The sequence below is a fragment of the Engraulis encrasicolus genome, chromosome 4, assembly GCF_034702125.1.
Source record: "Engraulis encrasicolus isolate BLACKSEA-1 chromosome 4, IST_EnEncr_1.0, whole genome shotgun sequence".
Taxonomy (NCBI): Eukaryota; Metazoa; Chordata; class Actinopteri; order Clupeiformes; family Engraulidae; genus Engraulis; species Engraulis encrasicolus.
In genome coordinates this window covers 17,336,362-17,350,098 of record NC_085860.1, presented here as the reverse complement: position 1 = coordinate 17,350,098, position 13,737 = coordinate 17,336,362, and the positions used below count along the sequence as shown (strand labels likewise).

At 41.8% G+C, this 13,737-nt stretch overlaps 1 protein-coding gene across 1 annotated transcript in view; it reads right to left on the bottom strand.

Moving 5' to 3' along the window:
* LOC134447371 (interferon-induced protein 44-like) overlaps window positions 1–192 on the bottom strand; it is a 77,764-nt gene extending 77,572 nt beyond the window's left edge. The window contains exon 1 of the mRNA XM_063196818.1: window positions 80–192. The gene's annotated coding sequence lies outside the window, so the exon portion shown is untranslated. The remainder of the gene's footprint in view (window positions 1–79) is intronic.
* Between the last annotated feature and the right edge of the window lie 13,545 nt (window positions 193–13,737).

Here is a 13,737-nt window from a genome sequence, read left to right as displayed (position 1 = left end):
CATCAATAATTACTAACTGCAATTTTCTCATTAGTAACACTTAACCTATGCAATTAAAAACAAGTTTTCCATGCATCACCTGTTTAAGGCTGTAGTTCAGCAAAATCTTCAGAGAAGCTCTCCACGTCGCCACTTAATGGAACAAATTTCCTTAATGACACACGGAACCCTTATGGCGTATAGCCTACCTGTAGAGACGGAAAAGTTGTGCTAATCTCTTTCAATCTTCATTTGTTAATATAACCACACACACATACATACTCCGCCCTTCCTCTGGGCGGACCTGGTGGGCCGACTGGATCTATCAGAGGGAGGGGGAGGAGGCACTTCGAGATAACATGTTCCACTTATACACTGAGGAACCTGGGGACCATGCCATCATTGGCGCTGAATTCGGCGACGCTTATGTGCAAAAGCAGAGTTTCAACTAACGGCAGCTTGAACTTGAGGCTGACGCCGTTCCACCACTGAAGATCAGCGGCATATTGCCTAGTTTCACTTCAGCCGTGCTCATCAAAGCTGGCGTTGCGCTAGTGCACTTTGTACAGGGGAAGTCCATATCAAGGATTGTCGAAAATGCGATCATGTTTTGGAAATGAAGTCTTTATCGGATATGAAATGTGAGCATCTGGTGAGTGGTAACGCAACCGCACTCTGATTGAGAGGCCCGCCGCCCGCGTACAATCCCCATCATGCGCAATGACAGATCATGACGCAATCAGCAAGTGGAGAGCCTCGTCCCTACCTCGGATGTCATCATTTCAATGTATGAAAAAAACGAAGGACAGCACTCTTCAGATTTCTTCTTTGTTTATTCGCCCACGAACGTTTCGGGCAGAGCCCTTCTTCAGCGTGTAATGGCGTTTGCACCCATAGGTGGTAGGTGTGCCCTAAAATAGGGTGTACACCTGTGACCCCATGATTGACACCCAAACCAAGTTACATATTACTTCCCCTAGGGGGAGTGAAATCATACCACAATGTGTTACAAAATCTGATACCAAATATCCCAGAATGGAAAAGTAAAATAAAAGTAAAATAAACATTTTTGAATAATTGAAAAACAAAAACATCATCATAATGGTAATTATTTGAAGTAGGCTACATAATGCCATTCTTATAACCAAAAAAATCTATAGCCCATAGAGTCATAGGCCTACTATTTTACCCATAGCCTAAATATTTACAAAAACATCTTACAAAAAGCAACTCAGAACCAATTCCTCATTCATCCCTTTTGGAATAAGTGTGTCGAGCTGATGGATTCAATAAGCTTCTCTCTGTAGTAACAACTTATCCCTGTCTCCACCCCTGTGTGGCGTTTGTACCACCTCAATGCCCATGTATTGTAATTGTCTCGCTTCATGTTTTGACGCATTGAAGTGACTGGCCACCGCTGACTTCTCATCATGATTACTAATGGAACTCTTGTGTTTGCAGATTCTAGTTTTTAATTCCCGCTTTGTCTTGCCTACATAATAGAGATCACAGGGGCATTTAAAGGGACACTGTGCAGGAAATGGTCAAAAAAGGTACTGCAACTATGCTGCTCATTGAAACTGTGTCGCCTATTGCCAAATTTTACCTTTTCATGAAAGTTTACTAAGTAATAAACTAACATTTTGTATTATGGCCCAAGTACAGTCATTTTTGCAGCTAAAAATTGCTATTTCTGGAAATTCAAAATGGCGGACCATGGAGAAGATCCCCCTTTTCCAGTCATAATGAATACTTAGAATTTGATGGTGGTGGTAAGTATTCATGAAAAAGGTAACATTAGTGAATGGGCAGCATGAATTCTGGAAATGAACAACTAAAAATCTCACACAGTGTCCCTTTTAAGTAAATACACCACATCAGGGGCGCTGCCAGAAATGTTGGGCCCCTAAAGGGCCCCTCTCAGTGCTTAGACCCCCTCAAGTGAAGGGCCCCTGTCAGTGCTTGGGCCCTTAGAATCTGTACCACATATTTGGTGTTGCATGTGATCCTGCCTCTGACCCGTATCATTTTATCTGTTACCTTGTGCTCAGGGCTGGACAGTAATCTCAGTTTCAATACTCACATCAAAAGCAAAAATCAACTTTGCCATTTTAGGAACATACTGTAGCCAAGATTAAAGTTTCTGTATCTAAACAGGATATGGAGAAATCAATTCATGTGTTTATTACCTGTACTCTAGCCTACCAAAAAAGGCACTCAGGCAGGTGCAACTAAAGCGACCTTGGGTTCCTTGAAAGGCGCTATATAAAGCCAAGTTATTATTATTGTTGTTGTTGTTGTTGTTGTTATTATTAGTAATAATCCAAAATGCTGCGGCTAGAATTCTAATAAAAAAAAAAGAAAATAGATCACATCACTCCAGTACTTAGGTCAATACACTACCAGTGAGATTTAGAATGAGTTTAGAACTCTTCTGGTAGGCCTAATATCTATAGTCCCTTTTCGACTAGCCCTGTTAGAACGGGGCTGCGCGCTGCTGGGGCGTGGTTTCGTTTTCTTTTTGCATTTACTCCACCCATCATCAGCTCAAACAGGGCTCAAACAGGGGCGATTATAGAATCGCGAAAGACGTGGTTCGAGGCGTGCGGAGCTGAGTTCCACTAGGCTAAATGTTGCCTGTGTTAGGATTTACCGGCATGTGAAAACACCTATCCCCACCCACGCACTTTAAAAATCAACTTTTCTGTCGGCAGTTTTTACAGTAGACAGAGAAAATTTGCTCAAGCAATTATCATGTTCTTTAAAGTAGCCTAAGTCCAGTCCTTGGCCAAGGAGTTATATTATTAGCTTATTAGGCTATTATTTTAAAATCACGCTATTTCAAAAGCTCCATGCCTCCTCCTTGTGAGAAGTCGTTTTTTTACCACCATGCAAAATAGGGCACACTAAAGTAGCCCTTTTCATTGCACATATCTTCATATAGCCTACGAACCTGCAGAGGGATGGCGAATTTGCTGTTATCAAATTAAATGTAAAAATGAAAATTTCAAATGAAAAAGACAACTGGTTTATTCGAGGGAACAAATATTTCCTCTCTATCCGGCTGGAGAACAACGCCATTGTTTACTTGAAGTGGCGACCGCTTAAAGTTAAATAACTTTGGATTTAAAGAACATAAACACCTGCCGTAAAAACCTGTAAAAAGCTAAGAATCTCAGCCTTCTAACAAGCCCTAACACATGTATGTAGGTCTAGGTTAAGGAGATCGCTGTCTGTTCGAAAACAAAATGACGAGGTAAAAAAAAAAATGGTTGGAAAGCGCTATTTTTTCACTTGAAACAGCGGCCGCTTAAAGTTATATAACTTTGGATTGAAAGAACATACAAACGTTCCGTGAAAACCTGTAAAAAGCTAAGAATCTCAGCTTTCGAACAAGCCCTACATGTCTGTAGGTCTAGGTTAAGGAGATCGCTGTCTGTTCGAAAACAAAATGACGAGGTAAAAAAAAAATGGTTGGAAAAAGCTATTTTTTCACTTGAAACAGCGGCCGCTTAAAGTTATATAACTTTGGATTGAAAGAACAAAAAAACGTTTCGTAAAAACCTGTGAAAAGCTAAGATTCACAGCTTTCGAACAAGCCCAAACACATGTCTATGGGTCTAAGAGAAGGAGATCGCTGGTTATATTTAGTCCTATATAGGTCCTATTGTTTAGATTAGGGCTTAGATTCACAATGGCGTGAAAACACGGTGTTGTCGCGGCTAGTTGCAGCAGCTGATCATACCGGCCCAGTTCTAGTCCCCGTTGTATGGAAATGCGTGCGAGACAGCACCATCGACCCCCCCGTCAAGTTTCATGAATATTTATAAAGCCCGCACCGGAACGCGGAACCCAATGGAAAAGAGACTTATGTCTCTCAGTCACTATGGCTTAGGCCCTAAATGTATTGTCGATAGGGCCTATGCTAGATCAGTATCATATGAATAAATGTCTGATGACTTCAGAGTCTCCTCTACTGGTTGTGTCAAGGGCAAAATCCAGACACGGTGAAATTGCATTAGTCATTATAATGCTAAATTCTGGAAACAGCTGTCCAAATTAGAACAGTAGGCTATCAAGTAGGCCTACAAAGCCTTTGGTCATAGTCACCTTCTCATTATAATACATTCTACTTTCTTCTCTGTCTTTTCTGTCTAGCACATTGAATCACAGTAAGGGCCTATGTGATAATATACAACTACTATTACTATTGCTATGCTAGCCTACTTAAATGATCACAGGCATCTGTGTGGAATTACATGTGGACTTCTGCATATTACCAGAGACGGTTTAGATCGAGACGGGACAGATGGCGGCCATCTTGTTGACGCCTTCGGGGTGCTATTTTGCGATTATGTAGACCAGATCTGAGAGTCAATGGGAAAAATTAATGGGGAAACTGAGTATAGGACGGGGAAGAACCCAGCGGTTGTGAAAACGATATGGTTAAAACCACCGTGAAAAACAAGACTGCTTGGTTGTGTTATACGAATCAAAACAAAGCTGGGTAACACTTTCTATGAAGCCCATATCTATAGCGCATCATGAGCGCATTTATAACAAATTATAATGCACATCATAATTACTTACAACACATTACGACGACACCCATGATGTTTCATGTTAATAGTAATGAATAACCATGAATCTAATGCTTTATAAATCCAAGGGTGTTATGAGTACTCGTGACTGGATATAAACTACAGGCTACTTAATGGGGCTTACAGTACATTATGATGCATTATAGATGTGCATTATACAGTGCATTATAGATGCATCCATATGAACTTCACTTTACTTAGAGCACACATTGACAACTTATGATCTCACATGGAACATTATAGCATCATATGAGCCCTTATGACAGTTTATCATCCAGGTCTGTGCATAGAGGGGTATATAGGTACTCATAATGTGCTATAAGCCCCATCAGGCAGCCTGTAGTTTATAGCCAGTCATGAGCACTCATGACACCCTTGGATTTATAAAGCATTATAAGATAGATTCATAGTTACTCATAACTGTTAATATAAAGCATCATGAAGCATTATGAGTGTAGTCATATTATGTTGTAAGTAATTATAATGTGCATTATAATTTGTTATAAATGCGCTTATAATGTTGGCTTTAAGTAAAGTGTTACCAAAAGCTTTTTAAGCCACTTTTCTCATGTTTTTTTTTTTTGACAGAGCGCAGGCACAGTAGTTCCGTAACGATACGAGAGCAACGGTTTTTCACAACTGAGCATGCGCATCATTTCGAGTGCGCCGATGGAGCCAGATGATTGGATTACTGGCACCGCAGCTCAGCAGGCACATTGGCTCTTGTTACCAGAAAGGCGGGAGATGTGCGGGTAGACGCCATATTTGCTTTACAAATCTTCACTGTTAATTTCTATGTACGATTACATGGCTGTCCCATCTCACCTTCCTATCAAAATCTAGGTCTAACTTCTACCTGCATCCCCCTTTCCATCAAACATCCTTCTCCCAACTCAGTTCCTACGCACTGGCCAGACACCTCTCCAGATGCAACGTAGCTTCAAATAAATTGTCTCCGCCCAAAGCAGTTAACGTTGGAAACGTGGTAAAAATAAATAAATATCAACTTCACTGTTTTTGTTTCATGCACGTTTTCTATCCTGCTTTTATCTGTTAGAAAGTTAGAAAGGTCTGCTTCTCCTCTGTTCAGTGGTGTGCATGTTACATCGACACAGTAAACGTGACGTTAAGTAAGGGTTAACGTTCGGCGAGAAGGTCGCTACCGTGGAATAGCAGCACGACAGAGAGAATCTTTAGACCCCGACGCGGAGCGGAGTGGTCTTGTTCTCTCTGAAGTGCTGCTATTCCACAAAGCGACCGACTCGCCGAACGTTAACCCGCTTATTATATGGATATACTTAAATGATTCACACATAGCGGGGACATTTCTTTATTTAATGTTAAGTTTATTATAATTTTTCATGTCAAAAGATTGTTGCTGCGCAAAACAAAACAGTGCCGTTGTGGAACACCGCTAGGCAACAGGTAGCCTAGACAACAGGTGTTGTCTATCACAGCAGCTGATTTTAGAGTGACAAAAGACCGGACCCCCTGCGGAGTGATATGAAACATTCGCTTTAGCAGTGAAAAGTCTTGTTGCCATTGACAGCGGTCTGATATAGACCAACCCGTCCGTTATCTCAAATATCAGACGTGCGAACGTTGGGGAGCCCCATTGAAATGAATGGAGCATTCGACCGATGACGTCACACCATATAATAAGTAGAAGTAGAGTAGCCTAAGCACTTCTCATTCAACAGTAGACCAACAAGTCTCCAAGCAAATCTCCATTTACATTACATGAATGTTATTTTAGTCTGGCAGCCAAAAGCCAAATATCACCCCAACCCACCTTCGTCTGATAAAGTTTTTTTCTTGCAGTTTGTTGTTATCCAAGGTGTACCTATTAAGATTCCAGAGGGTGCCCGGTGACATACCTTGAGCATTTCCAGATATTGAGCCTTTTATGCCGGACAGTCAGTTTTCTGCTCCCATTCATGTTATGCTGACCAAATACCCTATACCATACTTATTTTTGTGTTTGTTTACATTGTAGGATGTGTACAAGAACGGGAGGTGAGGTATGGACATCAGTGGGGGTGGGGTCATGCATGTTTGGGGGCGGGGCATTCACCCCAAAAGCCTGGTTTTCCAAGTCTAAGACACAAAAGGCCAACATTTTGCCAAACGTGGCTTTATACCTCATAGTGGGTTGTTTGGTTTTGCTGTTTGTAGTTGCCCAACACTTACCCATCAGGATAAGAGTGGGTGATATGCCAATTTCAGATATTAACCCTTTAATGTTGGTTTCGCTGCAGCCATAGCCCACAAGCTTTTGACCGCTTCATAACTGCACTATGATTCACCATAGAGAATTCTGGGTGGTAGGCCTACCACATCAAAGTTGACAAAGTTTCCTTGTGCCAAAGTACCAAAAACATTTTAGACAATTACATAACTAGCTGTTTTTCAAGCAGAAATGTGTAACGTTTAGGCGAATTTTGGTGGTGTCAGCTCAGACATACACAGAAAGGATTACTAATTCAATACAGAATTTCAACAACATATCTTTCATAACATTTCATACATTGCTATTTACTCTTCCCGTGTTATTGTAACACAAAATACAAAGTGTAATTAACAATTACTTAATTTCTGGCTAATTACTTGTTTGTCCACAAATAAGGAAATGTTCGGTACAGAATTTCAATGGTGGTCTTATTAAAGGAACAGTCCACCCTTTTTTGATTTTCACATATTTGCAGTGACTTCCCAGCTTTATTCATGAATGTGCATATAATTTTCGTGTATGTGTTTTCCATTGCCTAGGTTAACAGTATACTTACCAAATTAGGTGTAGCAATGCAAGTCTATGGGGGCAAACAATACATCATCAAATGTACTTATGAAGTACTTCAAAATTAATATAAAATTCACCAGAGTGCAAAACAGCTATTTAATCCTGTCCTGTGATCATGATGCTAACGCCTCCATTCACTTCCAGTGATTATGCTAAGCTATGCTAAAAATTCTGATCCAATAAATGTAAGTGTAGCAGAGTGGATGTGTATATTTGTCAATTTGGTTTTAGAAATAGTTTTTTCAATGTAATTACCGACTACGCCACCAGGGAGAGGCAAATCCCCACTGGAAAATTTAGTTGAACCACTAGCAACCAAGGACACACAGGTTCGTAAAGGAAAACGGAGGCAAGGTTATGAAAAACAATTAATTCTCTTTTTTATTCTCAATGCACATAAAAGTTCAACAATGCAATATGATGGACATTAAAAGTACTTGTGGAGGACAGACAGAGGAATGGTGAGTTCTGAGGTTTAAAACACCTGTTCAGCCTATCCCATGGACGTTACCCGTGAATCTACAAATAAATAGGCACAGCAATCCACCCACGTTAATTACACAGCAACCAGCTTTGTGAAGAAAGGAGTTCGAACACAGCAAACTGTTTCCACGAAATGAATCACACTGGCGGCACAAATGCACCCTACTCTAATACACTGCAAGCCAAATATCACGGTGTTGGGTTGTCCCGGAACAGGATTGGACTAGGGTGATTCCCAGACAAAACAAACCAAAAGGAACGACAAATATACACGAACAACTGAGAACTCTCACTTTCTCGTCAGCAAAACATCATACAGAAATCATATAAAGAAAGGAAAATAAACTTTTCCGTTGGAGCACACACTCAGTCACTCCAACTCACAAGCACACACATAGGCTACCCAAGCCTTCGTGCGCGCGCTCGGCGCACAATCGTTTCCTGAACACACGCTCAAAGCAAACAAAACAGCAACCTCTCGTTAGAAGCCCCCGGGCACCAGGGATCACCAGGTTACCTGTGCACACAAAGTACAGGGAAGACATAAGGGAACAGTTGCTGAATATATTATTATGAAGAATAAGGGTGGCGACATACCACAGGCTGTAAGGCACTGGTATCTGGAGAACAGCAACTGGAGGGCACACAAGGGCGCATGCACGGTACCATCAGAACACCAGGAGGTGGCCACAATGCCAGTGGGATAATTCGATCGCGTCCTCAAATGCAGAGACCACGTCGCAGTGACTGACACACATCCACGTAAACTGGCATATTTCATGGAGGTGCCTCTCTACAGACACGGACTCCCAAGCGACCAACACACCCAGCAAAACGACCACCAGACAAACAACAGATGTGCTACCTCACAGTGACAGGCGTGAAGCGTTTTTAAAAGACACTAAGAGCCACGCAATTGGTACGTATCGGCTCAGCTGACGGCCTTCAATTAAATACAGGGGAGCACGCTTAAAGGCACAAGCGCTCGCCATGCTACATAAGTACTGAAAAAACTGAGAAGAAAATGATATGCACATTCATGAATAATGCTTGGAAATAATGCAAATATGTGAAAATCAAAGAAGGATGGACTGTTCCTTTAACATGGAACTTCCCATCACTAGCCTGGCAGAGGAGTACAAGGCTCAATCTCAATTCGAAACGGGAGGCAGTGATTCGATGACTCTCCTCCTACTAGGGTGGCCATCGGTCCGTTTTTACGACCTGTTCACGACGTTCGTGTGTCCCTCTCTTTGTCTTTCCTTTCCTCCTAGCCTTTTGCTTATGGCCTCGAGATGCGAGGCAACGTCATTCACGCAAACTAGACCTTGACAGTCGGCCGCGTTTCCGATATCTGCGGCCGCCATGTTACTCCAGATATAACCCCAGACCTAAATGCCTTTACAACGATACGAGGGTTCTCACAACTTTACAAACAGGGCAAAGAAACGTCTTTCTGCACGGGCGCTGTCTGTATTTTGAGCTCGTGTTGTTGGTTATCCAGCGTCTGCATGAAAAAAAAAAGGTTGACAGAAGCGGTTTGCCTCCCTTAAAACACCGCTGATAAACAGACTTCTGACCAATTTTGAGTAAAGTAAATCAAATTAATTGTTGGCCTACGAATGCATGACTACCCAAAATACATTTAAAAAAAATATGAAACAGCCTACACAGGATTTGTCTATCGTAACCTGCCGTCTCTGATACAATATTAAGTTAGTGGTACTGATGACTCCTTTATCGGAGTGAGGTAATGAAATGCGAAAATCCTTCCCCAAAAAAAATATTGTTTTACAAGTAAAACTGTTGTTGGCAGCTGAGTTAGTCTGAGGTAAGATGGCAGCGCTGTTCCCTGATTTCTGCCTACAGTTTAGAATGCCAACTTCACTGTTTTCTCCACGGAGGCGGGGATTCGGCAAGTCGAAGCAATGGGTGCGCTCGAGGACGCTAGGTTAGAAAGTTAAGGGGCGGGGTTGTCCGGCCGAAGTCCGGACAGCTGGTCACCCTACCTCCTACATAAACATATCACTGATCAGATAGGTGAAGTTAGCTGATGAGGCAGCCGTTACGAACGGCACTAACGAGTGCGCTGCCTTGTGCATTTGATGTTACGGCGATTGTATGGCGGGAGTTACGCTCATCACGTTAGCGCTTAGCTTACGCATGCTATTTGAACGGTGAATGATCGTCAGACGGCTGAATCGTAAAATAGGCTATAAATAGATCTAGCGACAGCATATTTAGATACTACAATGTTGATTTATCCATTCGATTTTCAATATCTACATACATAAGTGTCAGAATAAAGAGTATGATAAGGTAGTAGCTTGGGTAGTAGCCATGTTTGTTTTTCAGGTTTCCGGTTGAGAGGGAGGTGGCGCACAGCATGTTGGGTACCAAGGCAGCGAAGTCAACATCTGATGTATCCTCGAAATATCCTCGTTACGCCCACAAATGCAGTCAACTGCCGAGGGAGGAAATAAAGCAATTTTTCGTTTCGATCCTCACTTCATGACTCGATGTCCAGTTAGCTCACTGGAAGGACAGCTGCCTTCCCTGTTTCGAATTGGGCCCCAATCTCAATCCACCCCTTGGCCCTACCCCTTACGCCTCCCCCTCCTTTTTGCGTGTTCATGAATAGGGGTAGGGGTATCCCAATAGTCTTTAAGGCAGAGGGGTGCCAAGGTCAGATTGGAGATGACGCTCCATGACTCCTGTGACCCAAGCAGCACCCATCTTGGCCACTGGGAGGAAGTGGCCCCCGCCGGCTGCAACAGAGCAGGCAAAGGTCGCACTCCGACATTGTTGGACATGTTCAGGAAAGGAGGAGTGGTCTTGGCCTTGGAACTATCAGACCAACTTGGAGCAAGGCCAATCCAACTCAGAAGGGCAAGCTGGTAGTCCAAGAGGTACGGCGGGAAGAGGAAGCATCAAGGCGCACACAAGCCATGGCACAGGCGAAACAGGGGCAGTGGATGGCGTGGGATTGGATCCGTGTAGCATGCTACAATGCTACACGGATCCATTGACTTTCACTAGCTTAGCGACATATTCCCTCTTTTAACTTGTCTTAAAGCAAGACAACGGCTTACATGAAAAATAAGACACTTTACCACCTTAATAAACCCCAGCCAACGAACCAAAATAGTGGCATACCCCTTTAATATTAGTCTTAGATGAGAAGAAACATTTTTGTTAAGATTTATGTAAAGGTTTATATGTCAAATATCCTGCGGTGTGACTGTAACATTAATGAAACCTGGAATATAATATATATATAAATTAACCAACAACATTTTGAGTACTATATGAAGCATTTGGCATGATTGCATAAATATTAACTTCATATTAAGATATGTGAAGGTGAAAAAAACTCAAGACAGCAATATTAACTACAAGTTCAATTTCGTAACACAAATTGCGTCCTGTGGGGTGACATGTACAGTTGAGGACGATATTATTAGCCCCCCTCCTGAAATTAGACATATCTCTTCATTGATCATTGAGAATGATCATTATTAGTAAATGTATGTTATTCTGGAAACGAATACACCATGGAGATAGTATCCAATAAGTTAAATTTGGACTTTTCCATTTTCACAATGAGTTTAAATAAAAAGTGTAAAAATGGCAAGGACAAAATTATTAGCCCCCTTATCATTAATAGTCAATACAGTGCCATTTATGAACAAAAATTGACACCAGGCACTTTGATTAGTTGTTAACTATGTTGGCACATGTCCTACCAGGGATTTTGGCCCATTTTTTAATTGCAAATAGTTAAGCTGGTCCAAATTGCATGGATGTTGAGGATGGACATTAATTTTCAGCACTCTTCAAATACTATCTAAAGGATTGAGGTCTGAACCACTCCATGACCATGGTTTTAGTATCCTTGAAGAACATTTGAACTATTTTGGATGCAAGTTTTGGGTTATTATCTTATTGAAAGATCCAGTGAAGGTCTTAGCTCCCTCTATGAGCATATTTTCAGTTTTTATGGTGCCGTACACCCAAACAAGGTTTCCTGTGGCTGAGGCTGCCACAGAATGATGCATCCACCACCATGTTTAATTGTGGAAACCATCTTATAACGATTCAATGCCTATCCCTTTCTTCACCTGACAGAAGCAGAATTCATGCATCAAAGCAGGTGCAATTGAATATCATCAGATGAAAGCAAAGACGTTCAAAACTCATTTTTGACTTTCAAATGTTCACAGGCAAAGCTCAATAACACTTTGATATGCACTGCCTTTAGTAAAGGGGTTCTTCTGTGATGATGGCCCCAAAGCCCAATATGATGACAAGCCCTAACAACCAGAGCCATACAGAGGGGAGAGTCGGGCAATCTCCGCTGTGTGCTTAGGCCGACTTCCTCATTAGCAAAATTAGCTGTTTTAGCTTCTCAGTACTGCTCAGCGTTGCGAGTGTTAGTTCCTAGTAGTGGGCGTAGCACACAGCAAATGCAATGCAGGGAATATGACAAGACTTGCTGTTCGTAGTAATAACTTCAGATAAACATCACAGATGGTAAAACTGTTGTGATTATCACCACCGAGACAGTTGATGGTTTACATATTTGTGGTGATTACCCCGCAGTATAGTTCGTTAGTCCTTATTTTTGGCTGTTAATGTGGTGGTTCTATGTTGAGTCTATGGAAAGACAGCCGCTTTAGGAACACCCTTATCTCGCTGAAAGGCGGAGCTGCCATTTAATTCCTGGTCCTCCAATCGCGTAACTCTCCCCTCTGTATGGCTCTGCTAACAACTGTCTTTCTTGGGGGAGGAAAAACCTCCAGGTGAGGCCAGGTCAATAACAATCATCTAGACGGGTGTCCAATGCTTCTTTGGTCTAATGACGCTAAGCAGTTTCCACAGTTACACATAGTGGAAGGGCATCAAGTTTAGTCTGTTATTCAGCCTCAGACACAGGGAGTCTGGGTCTGAATCTGGATTGCTGGGTCTTACAACAACATTGTAACCCAAAGCATACATTTAGATTAGTTCAAATGTTCTTCAAGGATACTAAAACCATGATATTGGAATCACCCGCTCATAGTCCAGTCCTCAATCCCACTGAGAGTCTGTGGTTAATGTCTGTGCTCAGCATCCATGCGATTTGGACCACCTAGAACACTTTGCAGTGAAGAAATTGGCCAAAATCCCTAGTGGGGCATGTGCCAACTAAACCTAGGTAGCAACTTATCAGAGCATGTTGTCAGTTTTGGTTCATAAATGGCGCCATATTGACTATTAATGATCAGGGGGCTAATAATTTTGTCCTTGTCATTTTTGCCCTTTTTTGTTTAAACTCATCGTAACAATAAAAAAAATCCAAATTCAACTCATTGAACATTATCTCCATCAGTGTATTTGTTTCCAGAATAACAGAAACGGTTCATAATGGTCCGTCTCACTGCGAAATCAAGAGAAATGTCTAATTTCAGGAGGGGGGCTAATAATATCGTCCTCAACTGTATGTCAATGTTTGTGAATGGGCAGCTGCAAGGCCAACTACAAGGGTCTTAAAGACTGGCTCCTAACCAGTCAGTACCTCAGTTATTGGAGAGTGCTGTGGAAGCTTAAGGTGACCATTAACCTCTTAATATGTCTTCATATTGCAATGTTTCTGTCACGCAATGCTTAGGTTCATTTTATGGTGTCCTGTGGTGTGACTGCTCTTATAGAAGGAAAAAAAAAGTTTTTTATAAATGAAAACACATATTAAGATTAAACACAATATCATTATCAAGTTAGCATGAGCTCAGATGTCAGTCATGTATAAAAAAGTATTAAAATGGCCATAATGCAGTGAATTTCCTGTGGTGCGACTTCATTTTCCTGCGGTGTGACATGCCTATGCTATGTGTT